This window comes from Dipodomys merriami, unplaced genomic scaffold (assembly GCF_024711535.1).
Source record: "Dipodomys merriami isolate MVZ:Mamm:240054 unplaced genomic scaffold, mDipMer1.0.p SCAF_23, whole genome shotgun sequence".
NCBI lineage: Eukaryota > Metazoa > Chordata > Mammalia > Rodentia > Heteromyidae > Dipodomys > Dipodomys merriami.
The window spans coordinates 20,706,401-20,722,347 of NW_027203715.1; the positions used below are offsets into that span (position 1 = coordinate 20,706,401).

Here is a 15,947-nt window from a genome sequence, read left to right on the forward strand (position 1 = left end):
GGGTTATAGCATGGGGGAGGAACATATAAAGAAACAAAAAAATCACATAGCCTGTTATAAGTACGTTAGAACAATAGCAAGAAAGAAAAAAAAACAGTTGTGTTCCTATTTGGGGGTTCATTTCCCTTAACAACATCTTATCTGGTCATATGTGCATAGATTTTGAACTTTTCTGCTTATCCCAGTTATATTAGTTATTAAAAATTAGGGAAACCCTGTGACCTATGTTTCTTTGGACTTGGCTTACATCACTTAATAATTTTTTTCCAAGTCTTTCCATTTTCTAACAAATTGGGTCAGGCCATACTTTCTCATGGAGGCATAGAATTTCATTGGTATAAATAGCACATGTTCTTGATCTATTTATCTGATGAAGGGCATTGGGGTTGGTCCTATATCTTAGCTATCTTAAACAATGCTGCAATAAATATAATTGTGATGGCAGTTTTAGTACCGTCTTGTTTGTGATCTTTTGGGTAAATGCTCAAAAGTGGGATTGCTGTGTCATAGGGAAGTTCTATGTGAAGTCTTTTGAGGAACCTCCATACTACTTTCCAAAGTGGTTGAACAAGTTGACACTCCCACCAAGAGTGCAGTACAGTTAACTTGTGGCCACATCCCCTCCAGCATCTGTTGTTGTGAAAGTAGGTAATGGTACAGGAATTTGCCTGCAATCCTTGCACAGGGGTCATTCAAATCTTCTCTGTATAGTTCCAATGTTAGAGTAAGTGATGCTGAATGGAACATAGAACATGTTTTATATATAAAATGTAATTGATTTTCTTAAACTAGACAATTCAACAAAAAGCAAGTTTAAAAGAATTTTCATGAAATTTTAGAACCATGTACTTCTTAAATAAGCACACATTTAAGAATAAAATCAAGATTGACATGTCAAAAACAAAATAATTCCAGATATTTGTTGTTCAAGAGATGTGTAGGAGGAGGAATTAAATTATTCTATACAAGGCACCTGTCATAATGAACACTGCAGCAAGTGTTAAGTTTTGTTAAAAGTTTTAATGGTTTAAATATATTTAATTTTGGGAATTTGCTTATATATGCTAAAACAAGGACTGTTTGGCAGGTAATAAAACTTTTCGATAAAATATTTAAGATTTATGGTAACAGAACAGACATATGCTACTATGTATGTATAGTTAAGAGTTTATAGGAACATTACTAATCAGAAGTTGCCAAGTTTTTATGTAAAGGAGCAGAATAAAGAGTTAAGACTTTGTTAACTACACAGTTTCTGTTAAAACTATAGGGCTTCCTTATTTTATTTTATGTTTTTTAATTTTTTGGGGTCCGGTCGTGGGGCCTGAACTATGGGCCTGGGCGCTCTCCCTCAGCTCTTCAGCTCAAGGCTAGCATTCTACCACTTGAGCCACAGCGCCACTTCTGGCTTTTTTCTTTTTGCTTATGTGGTGCTGAGGAATTGAACCCAGGGCCTCAAGCATGCAAGGCAAGCTCTCTACCACTGAGCTACCTTCCCAGCCCCTGGCTTCCTTATTTTATATGTTAGCGAGGAACAAATGATGATATAAGACATATACAAATGATTAGATGAGCCATAAAGAGTAATCTTAGTGGGTAACTTTAAAGATTACTCATAACCTAAAAACATCTTGTTGAATATCATAACCTTAGCTCATTTTAAATGTACAGGGATATGAGAAAATAGTAAAATCTAATAGGTAATACCCTTCAAATACTGAAAACACTGATAATTATTTTAGTTTTTATTTTAATCATTAATATTTTTTATTGGTTTTCCTTATTTGTAGCATTGTTTTCCTTGTAATATAATACAACTTTTTGAAAGTCGTTATTAGGAGGTAAATTGAGAAGGTTACTGGGATGGCCAAACCATTTTTTATAGGGCATGTGAATTTACAAAGAGGAAAATTAAGAACAAAATATTTATTTAACAAAAACGATTAAGTAGAGTCTGAATCAGGAGTGTTGATAAATATACACACCTAAAACCTTAGCCCTAGGCTGAAGCAGTGGTATTACAGAGTTGAAGCCACAAAAGTGAGAGACTGTGTTTTGTTTTGTTTTATATTTTGATTTTTCTGGTCAGGGGGCTTGAACTCTGGGTCCTAGGTGCTCTTCCTCAGCTCCAAGCTAGCGCTAACACTTGAGCCACAACACACTTCCATCTTTTTCGGCTTATGTCATGCTGAGGAATCAAACCCAGTGCATGCAAGGCAGGCACTCTACCACTGAGCCACCTTCCCAACACCGGAGAGACTGTGTTTTAAAAAATCATCTAAACAATAATTGCTTTCTTCTTTGGGATATATAATGAAATATATTAATATCTTTTTATGTCTTTGTGAATTGTCATACTACTAACTTCATCCACTTTATCCTTTTCAAAGTGATGAAATATTTCTGAGAATTTGCTTCTGTGAATATTGTTTTTGCATTTATAATTTCTCCTGAATCATTTTTATTTTTATCAAAATAACTTTATATTTCATGTTAATGGGTTAACATACATCAAATACCTCCAAATGTACATGTAGAGTCTAAAGATAGCAGTATGAATATTCTCATACAGCTCTTGTTTATCTGTTATGCACTTTCAGTATTGTGATATTTCTCTTTCTCTTTCACTCTCTCATTTCCTCTCTTTATCTTTCATGCTCCATGTCTGGTACTTAGAATTTCTGCTGGTCTACTATTATCCTTCAGAATCCACTGGTGTTGTGGAAAAATGATAGCGACCATCAGTTACCCTTGCATTCTTTAAGAGTTATAATAGTGACGTGATGTTATTCTTTCCTATTCTAAATGGCAAAACAACAGATCTAGGAATTCCTTTTCACTTTTACTACTATTACAAATTTTATCTCATAAGAATCATTGAGACGTTAGGATACTTTTAACCTCTGACCTAAAAGTTCTCTTTCTTTTACAAACCAATTTTTCTTCTATTATCAGTGAACACATATAATGAAAACAATGCTAACCTATGCAAAGTAGACCGAAGGTATTCAGGGATGAAAAACAAGGTTAATGGGGGAAGTGAGTACAAAAGATGTCTATCATACAACAAATACCCTCAGAGCAGTTTATCATGTACACATTGTGGGAGTGGCAATATGCTGGGAACTATAGATTGAATCACTGAACAACTGATATATATATATATATGCACATATATTTATATATGTATATTTATTTGTATATGAATATATGTGTGTATATGCCCGTCTATATGTAGACATGCATGTTACTATACACAAAAATACACACATACCTATACACATGTATACATGCACACATACAGAAGGACACATAGCTACAAACAACACAAGTTTCACTAGTTGTTGAATATGCCTTAGACAGAATGCTTGGAACCAAATATCTTTTAAAACCAAATATCTCTTAAAATGGTTTTGACAGATTCGATTTGCAAAATGCAGTACAAGTGATAGCAAGTCACTCAGAAATCTCAGTAAGAAAACCTCATATGGCATCTCCCTGCTCCCCAGGGAATGTTGTTCTTGTAAACACGCTCAATAAACAAAGTAGCAAGAAAATACCCCGGTACAGAATAAAGTTATAACGCTTTAAATGACATTCTTCCTTGAGCTCTTTTCCAACAGCCAGCATCAATTCCTAAGCAGAAGTGTGAGTTCTGAAAAGATGGGAGCTCAGCTCAACATTTCACCAACCCATTTGAAAAGTCTTATGTGAGGAATACTTACTGAGGTCTTGCTGATTTCCTAGCTAAGAAAATAAGAAAAAAAGAAAGTATTTTAATGCATTAAAATTTGAGAATAATTTGTAACATGTCAATAAATGTGTAGAACACAATTATAACAAAATGAAAAAAAGTGATGTGCATATTATTTATGTGCTCTTGGACTTGGCGAGTGATTTTAGGTGTATCTATACAAGTAGAATCAGCATAAATAAAGCCAGCAATTCTTCATTTAAGATACAAGGAATGGATACAAGTTGACCCATTGTAACAATGAGATGTACAAGACACTCTATCAGATGCGGGGGGGGGGTGTAGAGAAGGGTTGGGGGGGTGGAAGGAAGGGACGGTATGGGAATAAACAAGGAGAGGATAAAAATGCTCAGTAAGAAATGTACTCATTACCTTATTTATGTAACTGTAAACCCTGTGCACAGGACATTTACAATAAAAATATGTATTAGAAATATACAAGGAAAATTTCTGTACATATAGGAAGTTGTATTTGTCACACAATATCAGTAAGGTATTGGTTTTACAGTGTTCTACGTCTGTGGATTCATTGCTGAGTTTTCAATTCTATTCCATTGGTCCTGAGGTCTGTTCTTGTGCCCGTAACAAGCTGTTTTGAATATTATAGCTTTGTAGTAGAGTTTAAAAGTTGGTATTGATATTCTTCCAGCACTATTCTTTCTGTTAAGGATTGTTTTTGCTATTTGGGTCTTTTAATTGTTCCGTATGAATTTTTGCATTGCGTCTTCTATTTCCTTGAAGCATCTGGTAGGAATATCGATAGGTATTGCATTGAATTAGTAGATAGCCTTGGGAAGTATTGCCATTTTCACGATGTTTATCCTTCCAATCCAGGAACATGGGAGATTTTTCCACTATCGAATTTATGTTTTGATTTCCTTTTTCAAGTTTATAAAGTTTTCATCACAGAGATCCTTAGCTTCTTTGGTTAAGTTACTTCCTAGGTATTTTATTGTTGTGAAGCTATTACAAATGGAGGTGCTTTCCTGATTTCAGCCACACTTTTCTCATTGTTGGAATCGAGAAAAGCCACTGATTTTTTCAGGGTTAATTTTATACCATGTTACATTGCCAAAGTTTAGAATCAGCTTGAAATACTTGGGTGTGGAGATTGTGGTATTCATTAAACACAAGCTAATGTCATCTGCAAAGAGGAAGAGTTTTATTACATCTTTCCCTATTTGGATCATTTTTGTATTTGCCTCTTTTCTTGTTGCTGTAGCTAGTCATTCTAATACTAAATTGAAGAGAAGTGAAGAGAGTGGACATCCTTGTCTTGTTCCTGAGTTAAGAGGAAATGGCTTTAGTTTTTCACCATTAAGTTTTATGCTGGCTGTAGGTTTTTGTCATATACAGCCTTTATTGCATTGAGGAATGTTCCCTGGAATCCTAATTTTTCCAGAACCCTGATCACAAAGGGTTATTGAACCTTGTCAAATGCTTTTTCTGCAACTATTGAGATAACCATGTGGTTCTTATCCTTGCTCTTTGTGATGTGATGAATTATACCAGATTATTTGGTTATATTGAACCAACTTTGCATCCCTGAAATGAATCCTGTTTGATCCTGGTGTATGATACTTGGGATGAATTGTTCAAGTCAATTGGCCAAAATTTTGTTGAGAAGTTTTGCATCAATACTCATCAAAGAAAGAGAACAAAGAAATGGGTCTATAGTTCTCTTTCTTTGATGAGTACCTGCCTGGTTTGGGGATGAGGGTTATGATGGCTTCATAGAATGAGTTCGGTAATGAACTTTCTCCTTCAATTTCATTGAAGAGTTGAAGGAGTATTGGTGTGAGCTCTGACATGAAGGCCTTGTAGAATTCCGCTGTAAATCCACCTGGTCCTGAGTTTTTCTGAGATGGGAGGTCTCTTATTACTGTGTCTATTTCAATGTTTGATATGGGCCTGTTAAGCTGGTTTAACTCATCTTGGTTTACTTTCAGCATTACAATATTTGCTAGGAAAATGTCCATTTCTGCCAGGTTCTCTAACTTACTAGTATAAAGGTTTGATAAATATTCCGTTATAATGTTCTGAAGCTTGGTTGTTTCTGTGGTGATGTTTCCATTCTCATCTCTGAGTTTAGTTATTTGAGTGTATTCTCTTCTTTTTCTCATAAGATTTGCTAAGGGTCTGTCAAATTTGTTAATATATCAAAGTACCAATTCTTTATCTTTTTGATTCTTTATGTTTTCATATTTGGATTCTAAATTGTTTAATTCTGATGTAATTTTAATGATTTCTTTCCGTCTACTGTATTGGCGTTTATCTTGCTCCTCTTTTTCAAGGTGGTTCAAATGTTGTTGGTTTCAGATCTCTCCAATTTGATGATGTAGGAACTCAGAGCTATAAACTTGCCTCTGAGTACTGCCTTTGCTGTGTCCCAGAGGAGCTGGTAATTTGTGTGTTCATTTTTGTTGAATATCATGAACATTTTAATTACCTTTCTCATCTCTTCCATGACACACTGATGATTCAACAGTGTGTTGTTCAGCCTCCATGTGTTACATGACTCTCTTTGGTGGCTTTTGGTGTGGAATTCTAATTTTATTCCTTTGTATTCTAAAAGAATGCAAGGTATTACTTCAATATTTGTGAATTTAGACAAGTTTGATTTGTTACCTAAAATGTGGAATATTTTGGAAAATGTTCCATGTGCTGCTGAGAAAAACATGTATTCTGATGCTGCTGGTTGAAATACTCAGTAGATGTCAGATAAAGCTAGTTGATCTATGCAGTTGTTTAGATGTGCAGTTTCTCTATTGAGTTTTTGAAGAGTTGCTCTATCTAGTAGTGATAGTAGTGTGTTAAATCCCCCAACATTTAATGTCTTTGTATCTATGTGATCTTTGAGAGAAAGTAGTGTTTCTTGCATAAATTTGGGTTTTCCATTGTTTGGTGAATAGATATTCAGAATTGTAATATCCTCCTGAAGGAGAGATCCCTTAATTAGCATATAAAAAACTTTTTTTTATCTCTTGTGACTAATTTTAATTTGCAGTCAATTTTTTCAGATATTAGGATTGTAACTCCCGCCTCTTTATGAGGGCCATATGCTTGGTAGATTTTTTGTTTGTTTGGTTTGGTTTTGTTTTATTATGAAAATATCATACAGAGGGTTGACAATTACACGGGCAAGATAGTGAGTAAGTTTCTTATCAAGCATTGTTGCCTCATCTTTTGTTTCCCCATAACATCCCTTCCCACCCCTACAGGCTCCTACCACCACATCCCCACCCGTCCACCCCCCACCCCACTGAAATTGTAAAGTACATTTTTAAATATAACTTCTTGTTCATCTTATAATTGTAATGGGTCCACCTGTAAGCCTATTTAAACAGTTGTATTTTTTTCCATTTCCTTCCACAAAATATATCAACACCAAATACAGTGAAAGCAGGGCTTATACTCTGGGGGATATACATACAAAGCAACAAAGAAATCATCTTATAAACATCTTAGAACCAAGATCTTAGAACATGCGGTTCATTTAACTTAATATCAAGTTGTCTGACAGTTTTTGTTTGTCTCACACATATACTAGTTAATGCAAATAAGGGAAACCATAGGATCTATATTTCTTTGGGACTGGCTTACTTCATTTAATATAATTTTTCCAAGTCATTCCATTTCCTAACAAATGAGTCAATGCCATTCTTTCTGAAGGAGGCATAGAATTCCTTGTGTATGTATACCACATTTTCTTGATCCATTCATCTACTGAGGAGCAACGGGGTTGGTTCCATATGTTAGCTATGGTAAATAATGCTGCAATAAACATAGTTGTGCTGGTAGTTTTAGTATGGTCTTGTTTGTGATCATATGGTTAAATGCCCAAAAGTGGGATTGCTGGGTCACACGGGAGCTCTATGTGGAGTCTTTTGAGTAATATCCATAGCATTTTCCAAAGTACATGAACATGTTTACACTCCCACAAACATTGCAGTAATTTTCCATTCTGTTCAAATCCCCTCCAGCATCTTCAAAACTTTGGCAAAATAACAGAATATAAAATTAACCCTCAAAAATCAATGGTTTTTCTGTATGCCAACAATGAGAAAAGTGTGGCTGAAATCAGGAAAGCAACTCCATTTGTAATAACCCCACAAAAAATCAAATGCCTAGTAATTAATGTAATGAAAGAAGTGAAGGGCCTCTATGATGAAAACTTTAAAAATCTGAAAAAGGAAATGAAAACGGATGTTAGAAAGTGGGAAAACCTCCCATGCTCTTTGAATGGATAGATCAACATCCTGAAAATGGCAATACTCCCCAAGGCTATCTACAAATTCAATGCGATACCTGTGAATATTCCAATCTCATTCTTCAAGAAAATAGTAGAGGAAATCCAAAAATACATATGGAACAATTAAAGACCCCAAATAGCAAAAACAATCCTTAACAGAAAGATCAGTGCTGGAGAAATATCAATACCAAATTATAAACCCTCCTACAAAGTTATAGTAATCAAAACAGCTAGGTACTGGCGCAAGAACAGACCTCAGGACCAATGGAATAGAATTGAAAACCCAGAAATGAACCCACAGACCTATAGCCATCTAATCTTAGATAAGGGAGCTCAAAATATAGAATGGCAGAAAGACAGCCTCTTCAGTAAATGATGTAGCAAAATTGGTTAATCACTTGTAAAAAACTAAAGCTAGATCCTTATATATCACCCTGCACCAGAATCAACTCCAAATGGATCAAAGACCTCGGAGTCAAGCAGATACTCTGAAAATATTACAGGATGGAATAGGAGAAACCCTAGGTCTCCTTGGCACAGGTTGAAATTTTCTCAATAGAGCCCCAGAAACACAACAAATCAATGAAAGGTTGGACAAAGTGGATTGCATGAAATTGCAGAGCTTCTTCTTGGCAAAGGATATAGCTAGCAAGATCAATAGAAAGCCCACGGATTGAGAGAAGATATTTACTATCCATACAATGAACAAGAGTCTCATATCTAAAATATACCTGGAACTCAAAAAATTAAATCCCCAACAAATCCTCAAAGAAACAACTGTAGGATAAATAAATGGGCGAAAGACTTAAAGAGAAACTTCTCTGAAGAGGAAAGAAGGATGGCCAGTAGACACATGAAGGAATGCTAAACCTCCCTAGCCATAAAAGAAATGCAAATCAAAACAACATTGTGATACCACCTCACCAAAAGGAGAATGCTTGGTACATTTTGTTCTAGTCTTTCACTTTCAAAATATATTTGTTTTTATGGGCATGGTGTGACTCCTGAAGGTTGCATATAGAATAATCTTGCTTTGTAATCCAATTAGATAATCTATGTGGCTTAATTGGAGAGTTAAGCCCATTAATGTTGAAAGATATGACTGAGAGGTTTTTATGAGTTCCTGCCATGTTATCCAACTTCTTGGGCGCTGAGGCAACTGTGTTCTTCTTATGGTTCTTGGATTCTCACTTTTTGTGCGGTTTCTTTGCTCTTATTGTGGTCTTGTTGGTTTTCTATGTGAGGAAATCTTTAAGTATCTTTTGTAAGGTTGGCTTGTTGGAGATATATTATTTCAGCTTTTATTTGCTATGGAAAATTATTATTTGACCTTCGGTTATGAAGGAGAGTATAGCTGGGTACAGTATCTTGGTTGATAGTTGTTTGTCTTTAGGACATGGTATACATCATTCCAGGCTCTTCTTGCTTCAATTGTCTCTGCTGACAAATCAGAGATTATTCTAATTGGTTTCCATTTATAAGTGATTTATCTTTTCTCCTTGACAGCTTTAAGGATCTTTTCCTTGGTCTGAATTGATCCTCTGAGGATTTTAATGTCATGTTGGCATGTACTGTTATGGTCTGGTCTATTTGGAGTTCTAAAATCTTCTTGTATCTGAATAGGCCTAACTTTTTGCATGTTTGGGAAGTTCTCTGCTAACATCCTGTTAAATGAATTTCCTAAACCATTAACTTCTGTCCCTATGGGCTCCTCTATACCCATTATCCTCAGATTAGGACTTTTGATGGTGTCTTCCAAATGTTGAATAGATCTTTTATAATACTTGGATTTGTCTTGCATAGTTGTATGTTCTTTCACTATAATATCTAGGCTATCTTCAATCCCCTTGATTGTATCTTCTACATGATCAAATCTACTGTCAAGACTTTCTACTTTGGTTTTTATTTCTTTTCCTTCTAATTGGTCAGCTTTGATGGCTTCAAATTCATTGTTGGAACTTTGTTTTAATCTTGTATAAACTTTTTACTTCCTTAATTTGGTGTTCAGAGTTTATTCTCAAATCACTTAGTTGATTGGCTATGTTTCCTTGGATTCCCATTCCTGCTGTAGGGCTCCATTCAGCATTCCATTTGTGATCTCCGTGAATTCCTTCAGCTGTCTGTTTGTGGATTCCATGAATGCTTCTATTGATCTTTGTCTAGTGTCATCCCACTCTCACAATGCCTCTATTAGTCTTTGATTAGCTTCCTCATCTTCACACAATTCCTGTAGTTCTTTTTGACTGTTCTCAGCCTCCTCATGCAATTCCTGTCTTTCTCTTTGACTGTTCTCAGCCTGTTCACACAATTCCTTAATTTCTCTTTGACTGTTCTAAACCTGTTCACTCAAGTCCTGTATCAATCTTTGAGTAGCTTAATCACGTTCACAAGATTCCTGTATTATCCTTTGTTTTGCCTCCTCTCTCTCCTTATTATGTTCACACTGAGTCCTTTGCAGATTTTAAATCTTTTCATTCACCATGTTCACCAGTAGTATTTGTAGATCTTTTTAGGAACTCTCCTCTGGATTATTCATGAATTGTTCTGTTACCAGATGTCATGAGTGGGACTTGAGATACCCAGACCTGCCATTTTTCTTGTGTTTTGCTGGCTTGTTCTGCCCATTTTGTATGAAAGTAACACCAATTTGTGCTAGAACACTGTTTTAAGGCAAGCATCAACCAAAGTACTGTAGTTGCACAATCAAAATGGCTGCAGATACAATGTAGTTAATCAGATACGATCTATTCAACATCAAACAACTATGGATTTATGGGCTAAAAATAGCAAATATAAATTTGGCAAACCAGAAATTTTTAGGTTTAAGGAGAAATGTGTTGAAAAATAGGATTAGAGGGATGTAGAGAGGTAAAAAAAAGAGTGAATTTAACCAAATCCTAATCGCAGAGAGGGAAATGGATTGGACAGAATGATAGGAGAGTAAGTAAAACAAACAAACAAAAAAACAAGAAAAAAATGGAAAAACAAAAATTTAAATTTAAAAATGAAACACGTAAAAATTATATAAGTTTAAAGAAGTGATGTTGAGAGAAGAAAAGGATAGGATGAGAAGAGGGGAGAGATATAAAGAGGTATGAAATACTAAAAAATAAAATTTCCTAAAATTAGTTACTTGAAAATTATATAGGTATAAAGATATAATACTGCTAATGAAGAACTTACGCCTGAGGTTGTCAATTGAGTGATAAACTTCTGGATTAAGTATGTACACAATGGGGCATAAGGTCTAATAATCAATGGCAGGTATATATCTGGGGCTGAGCAGAACAGCAATTAAGTCATGTAAAAAAGGAAAAAAATAGAAAAAAATGAAAAGAATTAAAAAAGGACTAAAAGGTCAAAAAATAAAAAAACATACACACACTCACAACTAAAAATTTATGAGAGAAAAAAATAGATTAATAGAAAAATTATTTTTCAAAAAAATTAAAAACGGTAAAAAAAGAGTTCTTTGATTTCTTTTTGGTGGGGGAGGGTGAGAATCGGAAAATCCTGTATCTCCACTGTGTCCCTAACCAGTCTCTTGGTGGAGTCTCTGGTCTGCTTGTGGTGGTTGTTTTTCCACTGGCTTGATTGGTTTCTTAAGTTAGTTTGTTTGAGCAGACAGAAAAATGCTCTGCATTACCCAGGATTTTGTGATCTGCCTCCCAGGCTAGTTCAGTGTGAGGGCAATCTACTTCGAGTATCACAAAAGAGGGAGATGGCTGTTTCCTCTAGTTTGGAGATGCTGTGATGAGGCTAGGTTCTGGGTAGGGTTGAGGCCTTTCAGCAAACAGTAGTTTTTCCTGAAGGGTTAGCTCCTGAGACATTCACAGAGGTCAGCCTAGAGACATTCTTAGGTTTTTTGTTTATTAAATTTCAATTGATTGTCTAGGCTGCTGTAGGGAGGGGCAGCCTCTGACTCTGTTTACCCAATGTAGAAAGTCACTCGTCTGGAGGCTGAGCAATCTCGGTTTGGGATGTGTGACTTTGCCTTGGGTGGAGTTGAGCCTGGCAGGTCAGGTCAGGTTCCTGTGAGCAGTTAGTTAAATGACTCTTTTATTTTCTACCAAGGCTTGAGTTGGAGGTAGTTGCTCAGTGGGGCTTTGTCAGGATCAAAGATGGAGATCTCTTGTGATGGGGGAGGGGTGGCCTTCCCTCCTTTGCTCGTTGAGGAGTAAGGATGTCAGGGTTCTATTCACACCACAGTCTTGGATCCTGGGCCGTCTCTGTTCAGTGATCTGCAGGATGAAGATATCTGCTCCTTGTCAGTTATAGCTGGTGTTGAGCAGAATCTGCTCTCCTGCTGCTTCTGGCGTCTTTGTCCTGGACTCTCTCAGGTTTTATTTTTGTTTTGTTTTGTTTTTAAATTGTGAAAATACCATACAGAGAGGTTACAGTTACATGGGCAAGGTAATGTGTGCATTTCTTATCAAGCGTTGTTGCGTGCTCCTTTGTTTCACCTTCCCATCCCTTCCCATCTATCCCCACCTCCCAGCCAAAGTTGTAAAGTTCATTTTTCGATATAACACCTTGTATATTTCATTGTTGCAATGAGTCCACCTGTATCCCTATTTAAACAAGTTGTTTTTTTCCCTTCCCCTCCACAAATTATACCAACATAAACTACAATGAAAGCAGGGGTTATGACGTGGGGGAGGGACATACAAAGAACAAAGAAATCATCTTATAAATATGTTAGAAATAATACCAAGGGGGGAAAAACATTTGAATACTTATCTTGACATTCTTATCTCCAATAAACCACCAGAAACTGGAAGTAGACCTATGTCTCAAGCAGTAGAGCTCTCGCCTTGAGCTGAAGAGCACAGGGATAGCACTTAAGCCCAGAGTTCAAGCCACATGACTTACCAAAAAAATATGTCTACATATATATATATGTGTATATATATATATATATATGATGAAATGAATTACATTTAAAATTAAATAAATATTTAAGATACACATTTAAATCATAACTAAATATATGATACTTTTATATTATATACATATATTTAGATATATAAAATCATATTGTAACTGTATGTTTATAAATATATTTGTAATTTATTTCCAAATAGTACATCTGAAGATTTTGGGGAAAATGTAGAGTTTCTAAAGACTTACTACTGACCAATCATATTTTTCACTAATAAAAAATGTCTAGAGTACTAAGACAATGATTATGAAACAGAGTAGCTTTTTATTCCTTATGATTTTGGATTAGAAACATCTACTTTGTTGGTATGAAACCTAAAAAATATGATCTTGAAATCACACTCAACAAACTGGACTTATACATTAATTTATCAACTTACAGGTCGTAAACTTTTATTTGAATCCTGTTTCTCACAGTGTCCATTTCCCTAGAGTCAGCTACAGGTACAAACATGCATGCATTTTCATGCTCATATACACCCCCATACTCATATGACATACTAAATGTAAAACTGTAATAAAAAATAATATTGATACTGAAAAAGAACTCCTTTGCAAATGTAATTAAATTTTACTTTTTGAATATAATGCATTACTGAAATACTAATGAAAGAGCAGCTGAGAGGATGTTTCAAATACTAGAGTGCCTGCCTAAAGAGCATGTTTCTCAGTCCAAACATCATTATTTCCATCCTTCCTTCTCCCACATAAAAAACATAAGTAGTTACAGACTCAACCTACATGTTCCTTAATCACTGATTGACTAAAGAAATTATAATATATATGCATATATGCACAATGATATATTATTTAGTCACACATAATAATGAAATAATTTCATCGTCAAGAAAATAGTTAGAACTGGAAACCTTCATATTAAAGCAATATGCCATAGTGTGAAAAACAAATACTAGATTTCTCATATGCAGACTCTAGACTCAGAAAATAAAATGAATGACTCAGGTGTAAAAGTTGGAAAGTATTAAATTTGGAAAAAAGTAAGAGAGGAGATTAAGAGAAATATTGTGGAGTAAATATATTCAAATATTTTATGTTAGTATGATGACAGAATAAAACGTGAGTATAAAAATAGGATAATGAAATTAATAAAAGGAATATAATTTACCAAGATACATTATATGGACAGATGTATATAACACAATAAAATACTTTGTGAAATTAATATTTGTTAATAAACAAAAATTCATTGAAGATGTTATAGATTCCTATGTTAATTTCCATTTTTTGCTCAGTTGTTTCCTTGATAAAGTAGAAGGAGATATTGGTTTTGTTCATTTAGAAAGACAATCTTGTCCAATTAGCATTAAAGTTATCTACTTCTTTACTGTCAATGTGAAATTGTACAATCAAATTAATAATTATATTAGAATATTTCCAATGCACTCTTCAAAATATTATCCCTATAGGTATATACTTTTTGCAATTTATTGAATATGTTTTCCTTACTTAATTAGTATATACCATTTTCTGAATGTAGTTTGGTATATGCAACTAAGACATATTATAGCTGACCAGGAAAACAATTATTCAAAGAGTTCTATCAAAAATGCTTATAACGAAAAAAAGGAGGTAAATACAAATTATGTATATTTGAAGACAATACTTGGTTAGTCTTCTTCTCACATTCCCCATTCCCTTCTTGAGAATAATATACATTGTAAGGAAATATTTAGAATGTTTTGGAGAAATAGCTTGACTTTAAACTAATGAGTTACTCTATGAGGCATATTGTTTACTTTATGTCAAGAAAAGCTAAATTCTTACCTTATCATTTTCTTAGGTTTTATACTCAAGTTTAATCTCTGTTGGATGACAGGAAAAGATATAAACATTTTTTAACTGTGGCTAAATTTAGGTTGAGGAATCTAGGTACACCTGTACTCCTGCAGGTAGGCCTCATCATCATGAGACCATGAAATCAAAATGTTAACCACTGCTTCATGAAATCTTGCTTATGAGATTTTGTGTATTATAAACAGTGGTTATTAGCATTTGTTTTGTAATCAGCATCATTTCATGAGTTAGCAAATGAAGTGAGACATTATACTCAAAACAAAATTTAAGGAGGCATACAAAATTAATTACCAAAATATACATCATTTAACACAATGTTTTTAAGATGCGAGCTAAAGTAAATAATTTAAGAAAAAAATCAACATGTAAAAGAAATACAGAATACAGAGTATGACGGATTTTTCTTTTACCTCAGTTGCAATATGGCTTGCATGATGACTTTTCTGGTAATATGTTTAATTAGGTCTTGATATTTAGTTAAAGTTATGTTATTTTGTATATTCATTTGTCAGATAAAAAAGGAAATGAATTTCATGCCAGTGTCAACATCCATAATGATGTTACAGTTGTATCCTGCTACTCCCAAATACCACTTAGTCCTAACTCTCAACATTAATGGACTTAACTCTCCAATTAAGCAACATAGACTGTCTAGTTGGATTAAAAAGCAAGATTCCTTTATCTGCTGCCTTCAGGAGTAACACCTTGATCATACAAACAAACAACTTTTGAAAGTGAAAGGCTAGAACAAAATCAACCCAGCAAATGACTCCTATAAACAAGTAGGAGTTTCAATCCAAATATCAGATGAAATAGACTTCAAATTAAAATTAATGAGAAGAGATTACCAAAGTCGCTACATAATAATTAGGGGATCTCCCCTCCAGGAGATTATTACAATTCTAAATATATATTTGCCAAAGAACAGAGCACGAAAATTTATCCAAGAAACACTGCTTTCCCTCATACCTCACATAGATGCAAAGACATTAATTGCTGGCGACTTTAAAAAACCACTATCCTGACTTTGTAGATCAACTCGTCGAAAAACTCAATAGAGAAACTGCACATCTAAACAACTGCATAGATCAGCTAGATTTAACAGACATCTACCGAATATATCACCCAGCAGCATCAGAATACACCTTTTTTCAGCAGCACACAGAATATTTTCCAAACAGACCA

The 15,947-nt window shown here is 34.5% G+C and overlaps 1 non-coding gene across 1 annotated transcript; it reads right to left on the reverse strand.

Moving 5' to 3' along the window:
* Positions 1–640: 640 nt before the first annotated feature.
* Positions 641–747, reverse strand: LOC138835182 (U6 spliceosomal RNA). Its single transcript, XR_011374497.1, has one exon. It is a non-coding gene; the product is annotated as a U6 spliceosomal RNA (small nuclear RNA).
* Between the last annotated feature and the right edge of the window lie 15,200 nt (positions 748–15,947).